This window comes from Mycetomoellerius zeteki, unplaced genomic scaffold (genome assembly GCF_001594055.1).
Source record: "Mycetomoellerius zeteki isolate Tzet28-1 unplaced genomic scaffold, Tzet1.0 scaffold169, whole genome shotgun sequence".
In the NCBI taxonomy this organism is placed as follows: domain Eukaryota; kingdom Metazoa; phylum Arthropoda; class Insecta; order Hymenoptera; family Formicidae; genus Mycetomoellerius; species Mycetomoellerius zeteki.
The window spans coordinates 202,542-224,349 of NW_017256643.1; the positions used below are offsets into that span (position 1 = coordinate 202,542).

Consider the following 21,808-nt stretch of genomic DNA (forward strand, 5'->3'; position numbering starts at 1 on the left):
CGCATATTAATTGTGAATCAGTTTCAATTGAGTTCCTCCTTCAAAAGATATTTTCCTAACGTTCCTACATGCATTCTTATTTATATGAAAATAAGCTTCGTTCTACTTTAAAGCTCAAGCGACATATGTCGACCCCATGCTCGCATTACGGTATCATCTTCCACGCGGAACGCGTGGAATAATATCGTAGAGTGCGCAGCGTAGGGAAAAAAATCGATTATCTCTCTCCGTCTCCTTCGATGTTCAGTGCTTTTATTTGTCGATAATCAAATTACATTACAACTCGTGAACTTTAATTCAACTTGAATTTTCTATCCTTTTAGGTCCGTTTATGGTTATTTCATTATTGAATACTGCATTTAAAAGTGCATTGATAAGATACTCTCAAGTTTATCTTAAGATACGGTTTGACAGTCCCAGGCTGATATTTATAGTCGATTCTTATTTTAAGACAATCGTAAGTAATGTTCTCTCTGATTTGTTTATGACATCTTAAGACAGTTCTAGTATAAGACAGTCTTACACTGTTAAAAATAAAATATTAATTTTAACTTAAGGACGTATAGTGAATTTTCTGAGACACGCAAAAACATTAAAATTAACATTTTGTAAAAAAAAATATTAATTGTTGCATGTCTCAGAAAGTTCACTATACGTCTTTAAGTTAAAATTAACATATTATTTTTAACAGTGTTAGTATAAGAATAGACTATAAATATCATGAAAACGGATTGAAATATTGTACGACTGTTGTAGAATATTTTCAAATTTTAACGCCCCCGAGATGATTTATTACATTTCGCGTTATATATATTAAATACTTGTCTTTTTGTCATGATATAAAATTAAATTATCAATAAACAAGAATGGATAAGCTATAAGAAAATTACAAACTGTAAGAGCTTCAATTAAATCGCGATTGCAAATGCGAGATATTTGATGTATAAATTTATAATATGCATAAATACTAATAATATGCTGAATAAGGAACAAGTAGAATCGAACAAAGGGATTGTAGTATCAAAGCAGAAGGTTTAATAACTGAGTTAATAACTTAAACCTTTGAAGTTTGTTGCATAGAATCATTATTCAATATAAATGCATGGATCGTAATTCTGGTACATACCTTAGTATTTGATGTGGTCAAGCGATGCATTCACATGTTACATCGAATTGGAGAAGCGAATGAAGCTCGCGGTAAATGTAACGTTAAACATAATAAATGCTTAATGTGATGTGAATAATGACGGAGTGTGGTGGCCTCTACCACGGTATCTGTTTCGATTGGCTACTCTCGCGTGATCGCGTGCGACACGAGCAGTTGTACACGTTTGTGTTCCACCGTAAAAAATGCGGACGCTTCATCGGACAAACTCGGACTATCGCGGATTTTCTGTATCAATCGCTATCAGCTCGTTGAACTTCGGTAAAATGATCGATATATTTTATGTATAAATTGATTAAATATTTGACTAAAACTGCACACTAATTCCATATATATAGATATATAATATTTTCCATAACGAGGTAATTTGTTTATTAAATTATTATTTATTGTAACGCCAGTACCATTTGTTATAAAAGTATATGAAATATACTTCTCGTATTGCGATATCACATATAATACATACCTAAATGTTTCTGTTTTATGATATTAAATATATACGTATGTTAGATATATATTTCGATTAGAGAATAAATCGCAGTTGTTGCACTGATGTAAAATTTAGGTCGCAATTTGTCAACTGAATCTGGAACTGTCGTACGAATAATTAGTATTGTGTCGCTTATATAATGAAATTTATACGCGCTAATTTACAAGCCGTTCTCCCATCCATAACTCGAAATTGTGCGAGAGCGACTTGGATTAGATTAGAATAGATTAGAGCTACAATTAAGTATGCGAAGTTATGCCTCAATTTGCACCAGCGAGTTACGTAATTATGAGAAGTTGCTCCAAATTACTTAATCTATGAGAGAACACGTCGTCTCTCCAGACTTGTGTCCTTCTAAATTTTAAGAACATGTACGAAACGATTACGTTGGCTTTTGTAAGCTTTTCCAGATTTCTCTCGCTTAATATCGCGCGTAAAATAGGAAGAAGAGAAAAAATTATGACACAAATAACTATTAGACTGATAATGAGACATATGCAAGCATTTCTACACGGATATAGTTGAGAGTCCATAAACTTGTACTAATTTTATTAAGAGATTCTATTTTGCTTGCCAAAAGCGTGCTCACCAAAATTTAGCATGCATTGTCTGCAGAGGTTCGGCTACTTCTGGACTGTGCAATGGTATTTTACTTGCACATCGGCCAAGACCGCGGTCGATCACCCCAAGAATCGTGATCCCTTTCGCACTCACGATGGCGGCGGATGCCTGTTCGTGACAAAATCATATTAACACGCACAACCATTTATCTTGGGACACGATTCAGCGATTGACATATATATTCGTCACCGTCTGAATGGACTTGTACGCCCACACGCGTATATACGCGTAGCCATCGATATTGTCCTGCCGTGTTCGGTTTCTGCAAGCATCAAATAAACCATAAAATCTCACGAGCACTTATTTATAGTCGTTGTCTCGGGTGCCACATGCGGTCTAGTAAATCATTTTCCTAAATAGCGAACTTTCGGATACCCATGAAAACTTAACTATATAATCCTTAATTCCTCCAGCGTATTTCCTCCGAAATTATGAAGTTTCCAGAACGTTATCGATATGTAAATTTTACGTACAAATGAACGAGATTATTAGTTATGCTTTTAGTGATCATTAGGAAGTCTGATCTACCATGCTAAAAGCTGGAACACGCGGAGATAAGCTTTTAAAAATTCCGTCCGTTATATATTTGGCTTTTCTGATTAATGATCGGTATTATAACAGAGCGTTATAAATTCTAAGCAGTTTCGTGTTATTATTTAAATATTTTATTTAAATGAATAAGGAAACACAAAATTAGGCTACATACTCCATATTTCGAGATTGAATTTATAGTGTGTTTATTCTTTTTAAGCCAATAATTATTTGTGTTTATAAAAGTCTAAATTATAAATATTTGCCATTAAAAATGTCAAGTGTACGAAAAACTTGTGTTACATTAATTAAGAGTGGCCTATTTCTCAGTACATAAAATTTACGTATCGCTACAACAATACTGTATTACTCAATAGCGATAGCATTCTAGGGTTAAAAATGCAAAAAAACAAAATACGACAATAAGTTTATTTTCTCATAATTTCTAAATACGTAAAAATTACTTGATCCGTGGAATTTAATCTACTACGTGAAAAATGAGGTAATTACAAGAGCATACGGTTGTTTCATTCATGACACGTGAAGACAGCCGTACAACATACAAACATGCACGCAGTGCGGCAGCTGGCATAATGTCGCGTACTCGTGATACGCGACGTGATACGCGTCGAGTTGCATTTAATCGTAAACATCAAGCCATTCTGTTTCGAGAACGTTGAGACTTGCGACGTATGTATTTTCAGCTCGTGGTGAATAAATAAAAATCAAGACAATTATTCATCTTATTCATTCAAAAACGAATTTAAAGAGCTTTTGTATAATAAAAAGTCAATTAAATTTTATATAAGAAATAATATTATGTATTTTTCGTCAAACAAACTATGTTGGTTTATTCGGTCTTCTGGAAAATTGACGTTGGTTGGATTTTAGCATAGTTACATCCATTTATCTTAAATGTGAAAAGCAGTAAGAAGGATGAAACTCGAATAACGTAGATAATATGAACGAATGGTGCAGGGTTGTTTTCCTAGGACTGTTTGTTGTTAAAGGACCACGGAAGATCGATCGAGGCATTGTAAGTTTCATTCGGATTTTCTATTTTTACTGAGAATTGTTCTGTTTCTTTCCATCTCAATTAGAGCGTCTCGTTGAATAGTACTATCTCTCACTAAACAATATTATTGTTCACCGAGTAATGTTATCTTAGAATTGCCAACCAGTTTAATCGTTCTTACTGACAACATTTCTCTACTGTTCTTTCCATGGCTTTAACGCAATTGTGAGAAAACGCACAGCAACCAAATTTTTTAATTGAATTCTTAGATATTAAACAATTTATTAGTTTATCAAATTTTAACAATATTTCTATTTGCTAAAAAATGAATCACATTTGTTCTAATTTTGCAATTTTATTTATATTTAATGAATTATTTTTTGGGAATAATTTATTAGTTATAAATTTATGATTAAAAAGTATAACATATACTAAATAAATAAACATTCTTGATTAGTAGCTAATATATTACATTTTTTATTTACAAAGTTCATCATGTCTGTTTTTTAAGAAATTTTTTATACTCTCTATCATATTTCTCGACTATCTTAAATAAGAGAACGAAATTAGATTGCATTTTTATTAATTAATAACATCAGTCTCGAGAAAAAGGAAATGATATTATTTAATCTCCCCCTTTCTAACTTTGACAATTAAATAATTACTACAGCAATTAATGTTTGAATTAAGCGAAAAAGCAAATTTCGGTCGTATATAAGTGGTAAACCCTGATGTTTGGTGAACTGGTTGACCTTTAACCGCTAAGCGTTATCATTGGAGTCGCGTATCAATATGACATTACGTGCCACACATTTACGCATTAACCGCAGTCTGGTGGGCGCGTTTAGGCAAGTGCATCGTACGTGATGCTACCGGTGAAATCGTGATTTACTTGCACGATCGCGTACAGCATGTTAAGAAGTTTGAGAGACGTTCATCAGCAAGTGGCCGATGTTACTATCGATTTCACTTTGCAACTGGCTTTACATCAGCGAGCATTTACATTTCCTGAATGATGGAAGCCGTTTGCTTATCTGCGAATCGCGATGCTTCCGACACTGATGTTCATTAACTGCCTCTAATCACTTGAAACGAATCGATATAATCGAGCATTCAACACATAGCGAAAACGAGCTTTTCAAGTACCGCTATTATACAGAACGTCCCGATATGCCATCAGCTTTTAAATAAATGATATTGGTGTAAAATAAATTAAATTAAAATTGTCAAATAATATCGTGTAACACGTTATTTGTACGATGTTCCATTCACTTGAACACCGGCGCGAAACCGCAGAATCGTCGAAATCTCGTCGTCTAAAGGGATGGACTATTCTCGAAGGCTATAAATTTTGCCACCGCCGTTTACCGCGAAAATCGGCGACGAAGAAATCCGTGTCTCCGCACACTTATCGCATGGCGCAGTAAAATTCACTGAGCGAAGTCGCTTCACGGTTGTCATCTTTTCTCAGCTGGGAACCGATTTTTCAACCGTTAAAATTGAGTGTCTTATAGGGAGGGTGGATTCCAAGACCATGTTCAATGACTGACCTGACTCGTCCCGTAATCGCAACGCGGCGCTTAAACGCGAACGCGCTAATGGGGCGGACTAATCGCGTTAACCTGCAGGAAACGATTCGGTCGTTAAGCACGGCAGCCGCAATCGAAGCCGAGTGCTGCTTTCGTAGCGGAGTTGATTAAATCATCGTTGTTTCTAATGTCACGCGTAGCTGCTCCTATCACGAGCGTTGCTCAAGTGAGAGTGCCATTCCGAAACGTCCGTTTTACGCATTGTCGCGAAACTGTTCTCTATCCCGTGAACACAACTGTGCTGTGCTCAGATCAAATTACGGCTCGATGTTTGTCGATTATCTCATACAATGGACTAACCGTCGTACTTTTCCTATCTTGCTCGTCACTCTTCAGGCATATTGATTTTCTATTGATACACTGAAAAATAATGATGTTGTTTTAACAGCATTATTTTAATTGAAACCAATCTTGTTGATTTAATAACGGTATTAATGAAACAAATACAATTTTATTAAAACAAGAGCATAAATATTTGTTTCATTAATTCATTATTGGTGTTTATTATTGAATTAACAAAATTATTTTCCATTAAGATAATACTGTTGATACATCATTTTTTTTTCTTCATCTTTTTATCTATTTATCTTTTATCTTTTAAAATCATAATATGAATACACAATAACTAGGAAATAAAAGATTTAAACATAGCAATACTAAAAATATAATAAAACTATTTTTAAAAACGCGCGCGCGTCTTTCAATTTAACACGTATTTTAAATTTCTATTCTATTTTGCTCGAAATAAAATGACTCACTAAAGAAAAGGGTTTCTAGCACGTATGCTCGGTACCGCTTTATATCTAAAGCATGGCATAAAGGAGCGATCGAATCATCATCGCTTCGATGAAACGCACTGCGGTACTTGAACGAAATGGCGCATTTTCGAATAAGTTCGTCACGAAGGTCATAACGCTCTTTTTTCTCTTTTCAATCTTTCACGCAAATAGATCCTTTTACTTCGCGAAAGAATAAAAGTATGAAACATTGTCGTTTCTTCAGCTAGGCTGCACAGTTTCAATATTATTGATCGCTCAGAAAATTTGCATATCGAAAAGAAGACATTATTATTATTATATTATAAAGACAATTATATTCATTTTATTAAGAACACATGATACATAAATGAGAGAAACTAATGTTGACAAACAAATTGCTGTAACTATTATATAATGATATTATTATCGCTTTTCTTCGTAATTTGTAAATCGAGAAGTATCCTTGCACATATTCTCACGCTTTGTTCGCGTTGCATACTACATCCGCCATATTACATTACCGTCTCGACAGGAGACGTTAATTATCACGATGAGTAAATGTAGAGCACATGAGTAATTTGATTTGTCCAATTATCAGCGTTACATTCTGGCGCATAATATAATAAATGAGCTCAAATATGCAAGAAGACGAAAGGATTAAATTAATCTTATCAGTTTTGTGATTACATTATATTCTCATCAGTTTGTAATTGCATTATATTCTTATCTTCATTAAAATGTTCGTGAAAATGAAAAGAATGTTATAAAATTATTACATACGAAATTTTGATACATGAATCATTGAATTTTATGGTTACTTTATATAGCAAGTTAAGCTTTCTTATTTTAATACATTGCATTGATGGACCCGTATTTTCCAGCTATGAAATATGGAAGCACGTTGCATGTCAGATTAAACAGTAATTGACAAATTTTACCGCAGCTAATCAGGCGAGCTCATTTATCCGTTTTATCGACGTTTTGTGTAGATTTCAGTTAATTGGTATTTATTCGTGCTATTTATTCATGATATCGAGCAATAATCTGGTTTTTTAGCCATATTATTTATTATCGTGCAACAAATTGATATTCATTAATTGGCTTCCGATATTGGAAATGTTCAGATTATAACTTATGTTTTGCTCCACTTATTTAATAATCGAAAACAAGGTAGATTATTTTATCCTCTTGCTAATAGATACATATAATTTAATCGATAATAAGTTTCTGCAGTACACGTATTACTAAATGAATATATAATAAAATGCTGAAATTCAATATGTAACATTTGTAGTTGGCACATTTATAGTTAAATTTTTTCATATTAATGAATTAATTTCTAATAATTTAAAAATAGTTCCTACGAAAATACATTTAAATTTAAATAAGACTTTTCAATTATTTCACAGAAAACTTTTTAATATTAAACTAATTTGTAATAGCATAAAAAAATTGACGTTTTAAAATTCAAATTATTAATCATAGAAACAACAAAGTCGGGAGAAGAATTGTATCGAAATATTGACGAAGCTAATTGTGTTAGACATTAGGTATGTTAAGTACATATCGAAGTATACTAGTAGTACTTTCTAAAAGTGAATCAGTGTATTATCACTGACTTCAATCGCACCTTAGTCTAAATTTATAACTGTAATATCAGCGAATATTTAGAGGAGAAGATGGTATTATGGCACTCCAGTTAAATTTTACACAATAACTTTGTTAATAATTAATATTTAAGTTTAAAACTTGACAATTACATTCGTTAAAATGTTGTCGAATCGATTCTGGACTCAAAGTTACGAAATATTTATTACTTAGGACACTATTAATAAAAATGTGGCGACATTGCATGACTCGAAGAAAAAAATGGGTGGTAATGTGGCCTTCCATAAAAATAGCCTTAAAATATTAGTTTTGTTTAGAAAACAGTATTTGGTTACAAAATTAACAAAAAAGTAAAACATTTTAAAATGTATGCAAATGAATGTATATACATAACTTTTGCATATAAGATGTTCTTAGTACTAAAAATCTCAGTATTAAAAATAGTACACGTATTATAAATTATAGATTAACAGTAGAATTACGATCGATTATCAAATAATTATTTTGATATGAAAACCTCAAAAAAGAGTCGTGAGTAATCAATAATCATAGAAGGCCACATTAGCAAAATGCCATGGTATTATTTAAATTTGCATAACTCAAAATATATACAGTCAAATAAAATGTTAAATAGCAAATAACACATTCAAAAATACATATATTCATGTGATAATACGTTCAAGTTTAAGAAAAATGAGAAAGTAGGTGTAATTAAATGCTAAAGTGTACCTCAGAAACGTTTCGAAATACTTGAAAATAAAAATGCGTTATAATAAGTGCTGGCTATTGGGTATGATAATATTAGCGTCATGGTGTAATGGCGAGCTACTGAACTAATAATTCCATAAGTAATCATTAGGATTCGTTATATAATAGCGGAAATATTAAGAGAGGCCACAATATATACATTGGCCATACGTACCACCTTCTCTCCTCTCCTGTTTTTCGGTAATAATACACTGATTCATTTTGAGAAGTTATGGTTTCTACGGATTGAATCTGCAGAAAATTATAACCTCTAAAGTGAATCAGTGTATTATTATTGAAAAACAGTAAATATTCGCTGATGACTTCAGTGCTGCAGTGCTTATAACTGATGTAATCAATAATAATACACTAATTCACTTTTAGAGAGTATACTCTTTATTATAATAAATAGCAACGTGTGCTAGCATTTTGTTAAAACATATAAGCGGTTATCAGCGAAGCTTTCAACGAGAATGTATTTTATTTATTAGCTGAAATTGCATTCGCATAACTCATGAACATGCGTGCACGTCATTTCCACGGATACATATACATCAGATACCAGAGCTTGCAATAAGCAAAACGCGCTGGCGAAATGTCAGTTGTATACAGACGCGATGAAATATAATAGGGATATCGACACTCACTTGATGATTTTCGTTGTTTGAAAATCGACGCATTATAAACGTTATTCAATGGAAAATTTTACGATAAAGGACAAATTTATTTCAATAAAAAATCTATAAAGTTTTAACCTCTTGAGAAATTTTCGAATAGTTCTGAATTTCCTGCGATTGTATAGATTATATACATTTTTTGTAATAAATTAACCTCTGGAGGACTGGAGGCCTCTTTAGGGACTCGATAGTGATGCCACCTTTTTCGCCACTCAACTCCATGATATTGACAAAAAAGTTCTAGCTCTTAAAATAAAAAAAAAATCGATCAAAAACATGCTGGTCCTCAGAAGGTTAAAATTCTTATTGCCGTAATAAGAAAGAAAAGAACGCGATATTTGGTAAACGAACATTTAGGCCACGAACTCGTTCGACTGGCTATTCAAGATTTTTGCCAAGAGTCGCCACGCCGGTGCTACGTAAAATCGCACAGTCATATCGTCGATAATAATTGTAAATTCTCGCTCCATGGGTACAACGGTCGTCTCGATCGCGTGTGTAGCTGCGTGTGCGTGCACGCGGGTATCCGTAAAATAGGGGTGATTCGCTCTTGAGGACCGGTTTGAAATGGGTGCCATTCTCCGGTGACCCGATTCTCGTGCGAGCGTGGTCGACACCGTCGCTGGTATGCGTGCACGTGTCTTACGACACGCACGTGCATCCGCACTATTCGCATACCGTCGCGATATCGGGCATGCCAGATATTCTCGCCCGGTGGAATGACGTCCATGGTCGGTTGTCAAAAGTGAAAAAAAAAATAAATAGAACGATCCGTAGCGAATCAAATCGTAAAATCCCGGGATTTCCTGGGAATTTTTAAACCTTATCCGGATAACGTTCTCTTTCTATCAGAGAGAAAGAGGGACTTTTCTGGAATTACTCCGTTGAAAATGCTGGCGACAGGAAATCTCATATTGTCTTATTGATAAGCGGAAAATGTATCTTTCATTATTTATCTCATTTTTTAATTCGAAAATCAGGAATTATAACGATACATATTTATCATACAATTATATTTTTGTCACATTTATTATGAATAAGTACAAGGTTATATAATCAATCTTTAACTCTAGCAAATTTACGATCATTTGTTATTTGCAAATGGCTAAACAATAGCATCCAGTCGTTTAAATTCACTTTTATGTTTAATAGCCGTTCTGTGTTGTAAAATAGATTGATCTGTCACGATAGCGACAACGGTAGGTAATAAGATACTCGTTAATAAAACCAGCGTTCGATGATACTTTAGTAAACAGATTTGTTATTTAACGAAGTTATGAATATGTCATGTTGTTAGAAGTCGATTCTATCGATTTGGTCATTATTTCATACATACAATAATTTGTATGTATCCGTTTATATAAATTAGCATAAATAAAATATTTATAGAATTAAAAAGTATTGGAGATATATAAAAAGGTTGCGATTATCGATTTTCACATATATAAGATATGTAAACATAAATTATATAAAATATTATACTTCACACACTTCATAATATTTTAATGTGTGTGTATATTTTATAATTTAAGTTGAAAATGAACGGTTAAAGGCATGATATCGTGTAAAATTCGTTTGTTGCGTTAAATAATTGCATTTACATGTGTATTGACTGAATGATCTGTGATTTGTTATTGATTTTCACAGTCTGAAGGATTTTACTCGATTGATTTGGTATGCGTAAATATCGCATATATTTTTGTAATTAACTGATATTGAGTTAATTGCTAATAGCAAATTTTTATCTTTACAGTAAATTAATCTTTTATTGAGAACAAATATTTGATTAATTGTGTCACTTGGAAAAAATTATTAATGCTCGTTTCTGTCAATGTAGTTTAATTTTAATCTTGATTCAATTCTTTATCTCTTTCTATTTTTAAAAATTAGAGAAAGATGAAGAGCAAGTTGAACCGAGATTAAAGTTAATCCATACTGACAGAAACGGGAATAAATCATAAAATCAAATCTAAACTTAAAAAAGAACAAAGTTTATCTTTGTTTTTGCCAGAAAATAGTAAATTAAATATTTAAAAAAATTGCAAACTACTTTGTGTAAAACTCTCCATTTTGCTTTCGTCTCTGCGTCCTTGTATCTCGTAGCTTTGTAAACATGTGGTTAGTGCGCTATCATTCATGCAGTGAAATTCGAGCAAGCAGATAGTGGCACGTGCCTCTCCGTGTGTCGTCGCATTACTATTCGAGTCGCGATCGCGACTATTTGCATTGAACAATTAACGATCATTAGCTTGTACAATTAACTAACTCCCACGACTAATGTTCCGTATATAAGCATGTAGAACGGTAGTTGTTTGTTAACGGTGGTTATATATATAGAATTATTTCGCGTGATTTAATCAGTTGAAGTAGGAATCGAAGCGACAGCGATTATGAATTGTATAATACATTATTGTTTCATGAGATTTTTACGAAGAATGGTTATAACGTTGTTTGAATCAAAATATTCCGCATTACATGATTAATTTCTTCGCTGAATGTAATGTGTTGATTTTCAGATCGAAAGTGTAAAATGATATACGAATTGTCAGTAAAAAACGAATTGTCATGTGACAATTTATTAATAATTGATAAAAGATACAGATTTATTCGAAATACCGGTGTCTTGCGGTATGTTATATGCCGAGTTACATAATACATTCTAACTAATTTGTTTAATGAAAGATCGAAGCGCATCAATGATTATTATTTGTACTTTTCGTCGTAATTTTTATTCTAATCTATCTATTTATATTTATTATTCTGACTTTATTCTTTTAATTATTTGTGTATAAAATTTTATATTATTGACTAATTTATTACAATATTGTCTGATCTATAGTGTACAAATAAGTACCTATCTAAAATATAAAAAAATTAATAATAAATAATAAATCGGTACGCGTGTAGTTATCGTAATACAATACAATTACTCTCTAAAAGTGAATTAGTGTATTATAATTAGTGTATGATTACATCAGTTATAAGTGTAGCTTGAAGTGTAGATTGAAGTCATCAGCGAATATTTACTGTTTTTCGGTAATAATACACTGATTCATCCAAATGAATTTTAAAGGTTATGATTTTCTGCAGATTCAATCTGTAGAAACCATTACTTCTTAAAATGAATCAGTGTATTATTACTGAAAAACAGTAAATATTCGCTGATATTACAATAAGTGTAGCACTGAAGTCAGTGATAAAAAATACACTGATTCACTTTTAGAAAGTACCAGTTTTTTTCGCATGCAATTCGAAAACTATTGTGACAGACCTGAAAATTATTCTATACGTTTGCATCATGATTTTTAATTCAATCTTCACAGAATACACTGTTGAAGTTCAAAGTATACCGGCCATTAAAAGGTTGAATAATTTTCTAAAATCATACAACAATTATGTCTCGCATTCCTGTTTCCCTTTTAATCGTAATCCAGGTTGCCTCAGACGAGCAAAAGGTACGCGTGAAATTAGCATTTCATCCTTGAATTTCGAATCGAGCCTCTGCTTTTCCGGTCGGCTTGTCATCCTCTGAGTAAGTTCCCTTACCGTCCATCTCATTCTCTGTGCATCTCGCGTACAAGCAATCTCCTTCCTCCCGCATCGCGTTAACGTACCATCGCCCGAGGTTAATCCTAGACGTTCTCGCGCAGCGGTTCTCTGCTTGTGGCCCGCGCAAATATTTAGTTAATGTCTATAACCGGCATGCGGGATTCTCCTACGGCCTTTGCACCAGTCTGGTCTGTCGGTCGGTCGGCGGTAACAAGGCGGTCCTCGAAGCGCCGCAAATCTGCATATGCATGCACCAGTCCGTACGAGCGCGTCGTTCTCTCTCTTGCATCAAGAGTACGTTCCAGCAGGTTTCCGTGGCGTTCTATAAAGCGATGCAGAATGCGTATATATGTGAATTCGTCCGTCCGCGGTCCACGTGATCCTTTTTCCATTGCGCCCCATCACGAAAACACACAGCCTGGCTAAGTAACCGGAAATTGCACGACTTTATGCGAAACTGTGGACGTTGGAGGGTCGAGGTTTCCGCATACAGAGCATCAGTGGCGGAAGTTTGAAGGAAATCTCATCTGTATAGGAACTTGCGAAATATAAATGTTGAAATATTTTAATATTCCATAAATAATATAATTATATGTGAAAATATTTAATATTTAATTGTATAACATTTGCTGCAGTTATGTGTCTGCTTTATTTATTCTTTTATAAATTGCATTATTTTTTATTTCATTTTTATGTACTTATATAGTATGTATTTACATTTTTGATATTATATTTCTTTTTAGAACCATAATATTATACATCGTGTCTAACTATAATAACGGGAGAGACTATTACAATTATTATTATTATTATTATTTTTGAAAGAAAATAGCGAAACTCAGGTTCCTTTACGAAACTGTTAATGTTTTAAAATATTGAATTATAATTTCGGATTTGTAACGATGAGTTATATCATTTACTAGAAGAAAGTGTTTTTAGAATTGCTTTATGTTCATGTTTACAGAATCGAGAAAAGTAAGAATTTTAACAGAGTTGATTTTGATCAAAAATATTTTGCACATGTGTGTGTGTGCAACAAAATGAAAATTCGTAGCTGTCATAATCCGCACACTAAAATTCATTCGGTGAAATTGTACGCATCCGCTTGCTTGTCAGAAATCGGTATCGCGTTGCAGTGCCAAGTTCTGGGGCTGAAACGCACGTATGTACGCGACACGAGGGTTAAGCGGAGGATTGCCCGGAGGTTCATTAAAGCGGCCGATTCGATACTCTACGCGCACAGGCTCGGTCATAAATCCGGCTTTGTCAGCAACTAGAAATCGTTAATTTCCGAAATGTCACTCTGCACTTCATCCGTTTCACCGCCATCATCCTTCCCCATCGTGTTAGGCTATAAAATAGGCTATATCGATAAACCGCCAGAACGTAACTCTCATATTAAGCATCGCATTGTACTAAATTATCTTCCGAAACCTTCGCCGCGTATACTATCATGCCAGAAACATTCCAATAAGAACATATAACGCTCTTTCGAAATATTAATTCTTGGAGAAGTTATTTTTTCGATAAAAAAGGAGCAAAGGCAATTATTGCTTACACTATAAGTATTTTCTGAGTATCTATTTGACACTTAATTCTTTCCAAGAAGAATTGTTTGCCTAAAGAATATTACGGACTTTGACTAATAAAGTCACTTTGATTAATATAGTTAAACTAATAAATAATAATTATCTTGTGTCTCTCGAATTTTCTGAGATTATTTTCAAAATCAAAGCAAATTCAAATCGCAATTATTCTCGAGTTATCTTTCATCCGTCATTCAGTATGTCTGTGTGTGTGGATGATATTACTGAAACGAGAGAGGAAAAAAAGAGTCCTTTATGTCTTGGCACCCTGCTTCGACTCTCTTTTTTCTCCAGTAAGGGCGTCATAAAAGAGATGAGTAAAGCAAAAGAAAGCGTTTGTGGAGTTTATTTGCTTTCCTCATCGAGTAGCTAACGAATGTTGGCAAACTTTATGACGGAAATTTTCTTCTTGGAAACGTAAACAATTTCATACAACACTTTTCACTTCGCATCTATTTTATACTTGAATAATTTTTCGATAAATTTAATTATATAACTCTTTAGACAAAATTTTTTTACTTTTATTTTTCGAAGTTATTTGAAAAATTTAATCACGTTTTGCTGTAAAATTATTATTTTTATATGTTTTATTGTACCTAATAGAAATATTTACTGACGTGAGAAGAAACTGAGTTGTTGGAAAGATATTTTTTTTAATTGCATTCTTAAAACATGTTTAAATTTCTGAAAATCTTAATAAATAATATTTCCTATTTTTGTGCTTTGTATTAAAGTCTATACCACTTATTATTTCTCTATGTTTTATTGTAATATAAATAGTTGCTAATGCAAGAAGAAACTGAGTTGGAAAGATATTTGATTTCCTTTAAATTGCATTTTTGTAAAGCATTTAAATGTTTCAAGATGTTTCATCGTTAGAGAGAATAATTGTAGTAGTTATTGCGTAATCGCAATAACTACTATAAAGAAAACATATTTATAAGTATTAAAAGTATTGTTTGATATTTGAACGACGAGAATTATTTTATTGAATTTGATTTATCAAAAATAATTGTAAGAATATTATATTATTGAACTTTGTACTATAATGAAGCATATTACTTAAGAAAAAAGAATGAGTAACATAAATGAAATGAAGAGAATTGTTTCTTAGTAGGAACGAGTTTGCTAGCGTTCAGCTGATTTGTTTTTTAATATTGTGAAATCGTGTCTTATAGATTTATTTGGAATAAGTCACGTATCAAGCGCATGAAAGCGTGATGTAACGGCTGATTTTCAAGCAGAAGACATTCTCTGAAATAAATGTGCTAGGGACTTTATTAGGTCGCCAGACAAAGGGGTTGAGAAGCCGCTTTAGTATTCTTCGCGGGGCTAAGAGAAATCTGGACTAATTAAAGCAAAACGTGCGCGCCGACGAATGGTTTAATTGTAGTTTTCTTCTTTCTGCCAGCTGCCGCATACCTGTCTGTCGACGTGAACTCGGCCCTATATTAGCACAGATTTTTTGGGGAATACGTATGAGTCGGTATTCCTCGATAATTTTAACACGTGATATGCTGACAAGCGCTGTCTTGAAGTTTCGCAAAGCGCTATTTATTTTTTCTGCGTGATGAATTACAGCTAATCTGATACTTTCACTCAAAATCGTCTGAACTTGCTCGTCATTCGATAAGAAACTTTGATACCGTGCAATTAATAATAGAATTTATTGTAGCATAAAAAATATCACATATCATATCTTATTATGGATATGAAGTGAATTAATCTAAGTATTTTTGATAATTTTAAATGAAAAAATTAAATTAAATGTGATATAGTAAAATATTACTTGTTTTTAAATTGGTAGAAATCGTTCTGATTTGAATTGCAAAAGAATTAGCTGAGTTCTGATTACATAATGTCCATTTATGATTGCATGAATATGTGTTTTTAAGTTTCAAGAGAAAATGCTACTGCAACGTAGTAGTTTGAATTAATTCTTTCTTTCTGAATATTTTTGTGTGGCTCTCAAGAAGTTTTGAGCCTTCGTTAAGTAACTCATTTGCTTTGCGAACTGTTTCTTTGCTGCTCCTCAGAATTCTGCATTGCCTCGCGAGTTCTCGCTGAGGCAAATATATTTTTTCTCGATTCTTTCGCTCGACGGTACTCACCAAGCTCTCCTTCGCATAACTAAACTATTTTACTCGGTGCAAACGCCCTTCCTTCCGGCGGCTCTCCATTTATAACACAGCACGTGTTCTTAAAGAAGAATTTTATCTCGCTTGCGTGCAATATGCTATAGTTAGAAATCAGTATTATAAAAAAATTATAAGAAAATATATATTATATATAATAAGAGGAGCTTAATATTTATTTCAAGACACGCGTATGTTTAAAACTAATTAGAGATTAGAAAAATTATTTTTCATTAATTCATAAAATTTTTCTGTCTTTTAATTTTTATCTGCGTTTCTTTTGCTTTAATTTTTGTTTCAATTATCAAATATTTTAAACGCAATCTTTCTGTAGATATTATCGTATAACGCTGTCCAGTTAAGCGGCTTATTATCTTAAAAAAATATTATTTGCAAAGAACGAGTCTTTTCCGTTCGTGCAAATACCGATGGCACTGGGATATGTGTATATTAGTGTCCTTTCAAGCATAAACGTAAAGCCGATTTGTTGTGATTGCTACCAAAATGAAATTTTCCAAGGGACTATGACTGATACGGTGAGGAGAAAATACTGTTCTAAACTTTCATCGGCTTTTGCCATACATCCTTTTATCGTCAAATTACCTTTTCCGGCATTATTACGATGATCGGCTTAACACTGGCCGCACCGTTGTAGTAGAAGCGTAATTAAATGGGAAATGTAAGAAAAAGTTCGGCACAGCAGGGCAATGAGTACCGGTGCGAATTAAATTACGAGCCAAGTTGAAAGTACAGTCATATATTAATATTTTCTTGAAGGAGAATAAAGTTAAGAGTTTAATATCTTCTTCAGCTCTTATTCATCCGGTTTTAATAACGAATACTACAGAATATAATACGAGATATATAATTTGTCTTTATACAATTTACGTAGAAATTATTCTCATTGTTATGCGCAGCTGTTAAATGTACAGTTTTTTTAACATTTATGAAGTTTAATATAATAACATGGAATTTATGTGCGCTTCAATTTTCTCTTATCATATAAAGGAAAAATGTAATTACTACAATTTTTATTATATGTATATAACTTCAATTTACTATATATTTTTAACTTTTGTGTTATCATTCTTCATCGTAATGCATATAAATTTTTTAATTATAATTACGATTACTTTTAATTTTTAATCATAAATATACAAGTCTTGCTCATTTTCGTTTAAGCGAAATTTGATGGGCATATCGCAGCTTAAAACGTATACCTATATGCGAACGTGGTTAAGTTTCAGGCCAGCTTCGACGATCCCTGATCATTCGACGGTGAACAATTACACGGGCATTTGGTACGGCACGTTGCACGCCCACGCGACAATAGCTTCCTAATGCTCTTAATACCTGCCATAATTCTGGGCATGATATTCGTGGGTGTACATTTCGTAGTGTAGCATTGTGGCAACGTTTCAGCGTAATTGGTCTGGCCACGCGGATGAGATTTGCCCCACGGTGTTTTCGCGCTTTCCCGTGGGATTCACCGCTCGGCGATTATATTATAGTGTTAAAGCGTTAGTGCACACGCGTAAACATGCCGCGTAATGAGCAGGTTGTATTCGCAGACACGAACGGCATGGCTACCCGCATCATCTGCTTTTTCCCTTTTTTTATATGATTCAAATCGCGAAAGCGAGTATGATTTACACGCCAAATCTCTGTTTGTCACAATTTATATTTTATTGTCCGAAATACAATGGAAAATAGAAAGAAGATATAAATGATAAATGCAATATACTGTGATGCACGATGATAGAATGAATGTGAAGATAAAACTTATTAGATTAAAAAATTAATATCAAAATATCGATATTTCTTTATAATAATTTATTTTCAATTAATTACCAATTAATTATTATTATGAATAGAAGAAAATAAATAAAGGTATTGGTAGAACACATTGGTAATTAGAGGAATTAAAATTTCGTAATTAAAATAATAAAATGGAAAATAAAAATATTTTATTAATTTTTATTTTATAAACAGTTTCAGTTTTTATAGGATTATTCGCGCAATGTTTCACGGATTTGTTATTTTTTTGTTAAGGATATTATACGCGCTTGGATTTTTATAGTTTGCACGTATGTATGCTTTTTGAAAGGAAGAAAACTCTCGTGCTTTCAACCCGTTGATTTTCTATCGTGAAAAATATTTTTTACTCTGTTATACAAATATCTATATATACATATATATAAATATATACACTTCTATTATTACTAGATATAGCCATAACATGAAGTAACCGAATATGTAAGGGAAATTTCATTGCATTATCCATTTGTACTTTTCACTTATTTATTACTTTTGTTGTCATAATTTAGTATCAAAAAAATATAACAATCGCGTACAGAATATCTTAAAAAAATTTGTGACATTTAAGTTGAATATTTGCAAATATATATTTCTCAATAAACTAAGGATTATAAAATCGAATTATAATAAGAAGAAGAGGGAATTATCAAATCACAAAGACTTTGATCAAGAAAAAAATAGAAAAGAATCATCGATATCGTTTTATTTATATTAATAAGAACTCCAACTTTTCAATTGTTTCTACGACTTACGAAATGTTTCCTATGTTTAAAGTCACACTTGCGTACAACAGTCTGACGAGTCTAACTTCTGAAACCACTGTATGATATATGCAACGTGTTATGCTGTATGACGTGTATATACTGCATGTTTTTTTCTCCTTCAACTACACGAATGCGTAATGGCTTTCGCTGTTATCCCAGCTCTGCCATTCGTGCAGTTAACGCTATATTCCTCGAAAAAATATTTCGCCTGGTAAAATATTTGGCCGACGTCTACGCAACCGCAACTGTAGTCTTCTTCAAATTACCATTACTATTCTTTGAACACTTGTCGTGAGTTTTCTATCGTTACGCGCACATGGTTTCAGAGAGGTCGTGACAGAAGATGTTGCAAAGTAGAATGAGAAAGATGGTTTCAGATAAAACTTGAAAAGGGTTGAGAAGAGAGATACCACATAGTGGTCTGTAGATTAGTACGCGTGTAAATGTGTAGCTATCTCTGGAAATGTACAGAATTACTGCAGTGCCCACAGTATTTATTCCTTTTAATTTTATTTCATCTCTCAAGTGCGTTAATCACGATTAAATAGGATCTCCTGCAGCAGTTAGGGAAAAAAGATTCCAAATTTTATGAGCCGTTTCCGAGTAATTTCGAATCGAGGGAGTCCTTCCTCGTTAAAAAAGATCGAGGAGTTTGGAGTGTTTCCGGAGAGGTCTCGATATAGAACGCTTCGTAGACGGCACCACTCTGTGCGGTAGATTCCCTTTTTATTATTTTTAACGCACAGCTTTTCATGGTGCTTGCGCGACGAAATGAAAAAAAAACGTCAAAAAGCTAGTGATGTTGAGGATAGTAGTTTTGATATACGACTCGCTTGTGTCTGAAAAGCGGTGAAACCCAAAAAGGACGCAATATTTTTTGTTGGATAAATAGAAATATAAGATATTTTAATTAGTACACATTGAAGAATTTTTTGAAAAATTTTTTTAACCGTCTGATTCTTTTTTATTTTACATGAGCGAGAATCTTTATAAAAAATTCGAGTTGTATGTATATTCTGCAGATATGCTATTGTATAAATATTATAAGAAATATACTGCTGCACTGAAAAAAAGATAAGTTGAATTATCCTGAAATATGTATATAATAATTAGACTATTTGGTGAAATATGTACAATCCATATACCTAATTTTGGTTAACCAGACTTGTATAATCAGACAAGTTTAACCAGACAAATTTGATTGCATATATTCTGTTTACGGTAACCAGATACATTTGATTGCATGAATTCTAGAAAAAATAATAAAACTTTTGGTTGAAATACCAGATTTAATAATAATAATTAGAAATTTTGTTTATTTCCATCAATACTCCTTTATTCTGATTTTATTAAATATTTAATTATAATAATCAGAATTTCTGTTTACTTCCACTAAAATTTACTTAGCTTGTTAATTTCAACCATGATTGTTTTTCCGCGTGTATTAGAAATATACGGACAATGTGTTGTTGCAGAAATATATAAGAGGAAATTATTAAATGAGTATCGTTTAAGAGGAACTGAATTTTTCGAATCGGAATCCAATGTTATCATTGCCATCCACCAAGGAATTTTGGAAATTCCGCGACGGAACCTTTGCGCGTGTTCTGCGTGAGTTTATGCACGGTGCACACCCCGGCCACCGCGTAGTTTCCTTGCTGGGAAAATTCCTTTCGGACAATAAACCGTAGATCATGACAAATAGCCGAGACGCGGTAGGCGGTGCTGGGTAACATCAAGCGGGTTAATTTTTAACCCCCCTCGTAACCAAGAGATTTATCGCGTCGGCCTTTGTTAAGCTAACGCTCTATATATGTGTGTGTGTGTGTGTGTCGCTCTGTACGCAGCCACGCTTTGTATATGCTTTCGCAAAATGTGTGTCAGTGCAGTGCGCGCGCGCGCGCGCGTTTAAAAAGAGAGAAAAATACTTCAACCCCGGACCAGGGCTTATGCGCAACGATATCCTCGGAAATTGGCTGATCGATGTTTTTGCCATCGTAGAATAATATCTCTCCCCGAGAGGCTATATTGTCGTTGCGACTCAATTTCCCTCTCTTGATCGTTTATTTTTTTCCAGACTGGCGCGGCGACATGAAGGTACTCCTCTTGAGGGATTTCGAGCGACGGTTCTGAACGAGTTTGAACAAAAGTTTGAATTAGCCACTGAACCAAATGCCTGTTAGCGATCTGATTAAAATTCAACGTGATCGTCGTTGAAGCTTCTTGTAAATGCACTTTCCCATTCCGTTTTGGCTACGGATCGCGCACGATCCGTACTTGTATGCCTTTTCTGTGTGGTATCGTGTACATACTGATGTGGTTTTGTGTGCATTTATCAGAGCGAGCTGGAGACATTCGAAATTCATACCCGCAGATTAAAAAACAAAGCCAAACGTATACATTATCAGTAATATATGTTCTCCCGTAGTTTGTTTAATTAAAGCGCAACAAAACCCCAAAGTTGGAAGTGTGGAATTTTTTCTTCTTTTCTGTTGGATTTATTCGCTTTGCTTCGCAACTTGCTCCGCTTCACGAGTTAATAGATCTTGATTACGACATTTATAAATATAAAGATTTATTGAATATCAACAAATTTTTGGATATTACAGGAGCGTTATACATTAATGCATTAGTCACATTATCCTTGAATAAATACGCTACTTTGCTTACGAGAGAATTTAATTTACAGATATTAAATCCATAATTACAGACATTAAGTCCCTATGTGTATTTGGAAAGAAAAAAGAAATCAAGA

At 33.2% G+C, this 21,808-nt stretch overlaps 1 protein-coding gene across 2 annotated transcripts in view; it reads left to right on the forward strand.

The window, feature by feature from the left end:
• Pgant2 (polypeptide N-acetylgalactosaminyltransferase 2) overlaps positions 1–21,808 on the forward strand; it is a 213,740-nt gene that overhangs the window by 1,147 nt on the left and 190,785 nt on the right. The window lies entirely within an intron of this gene.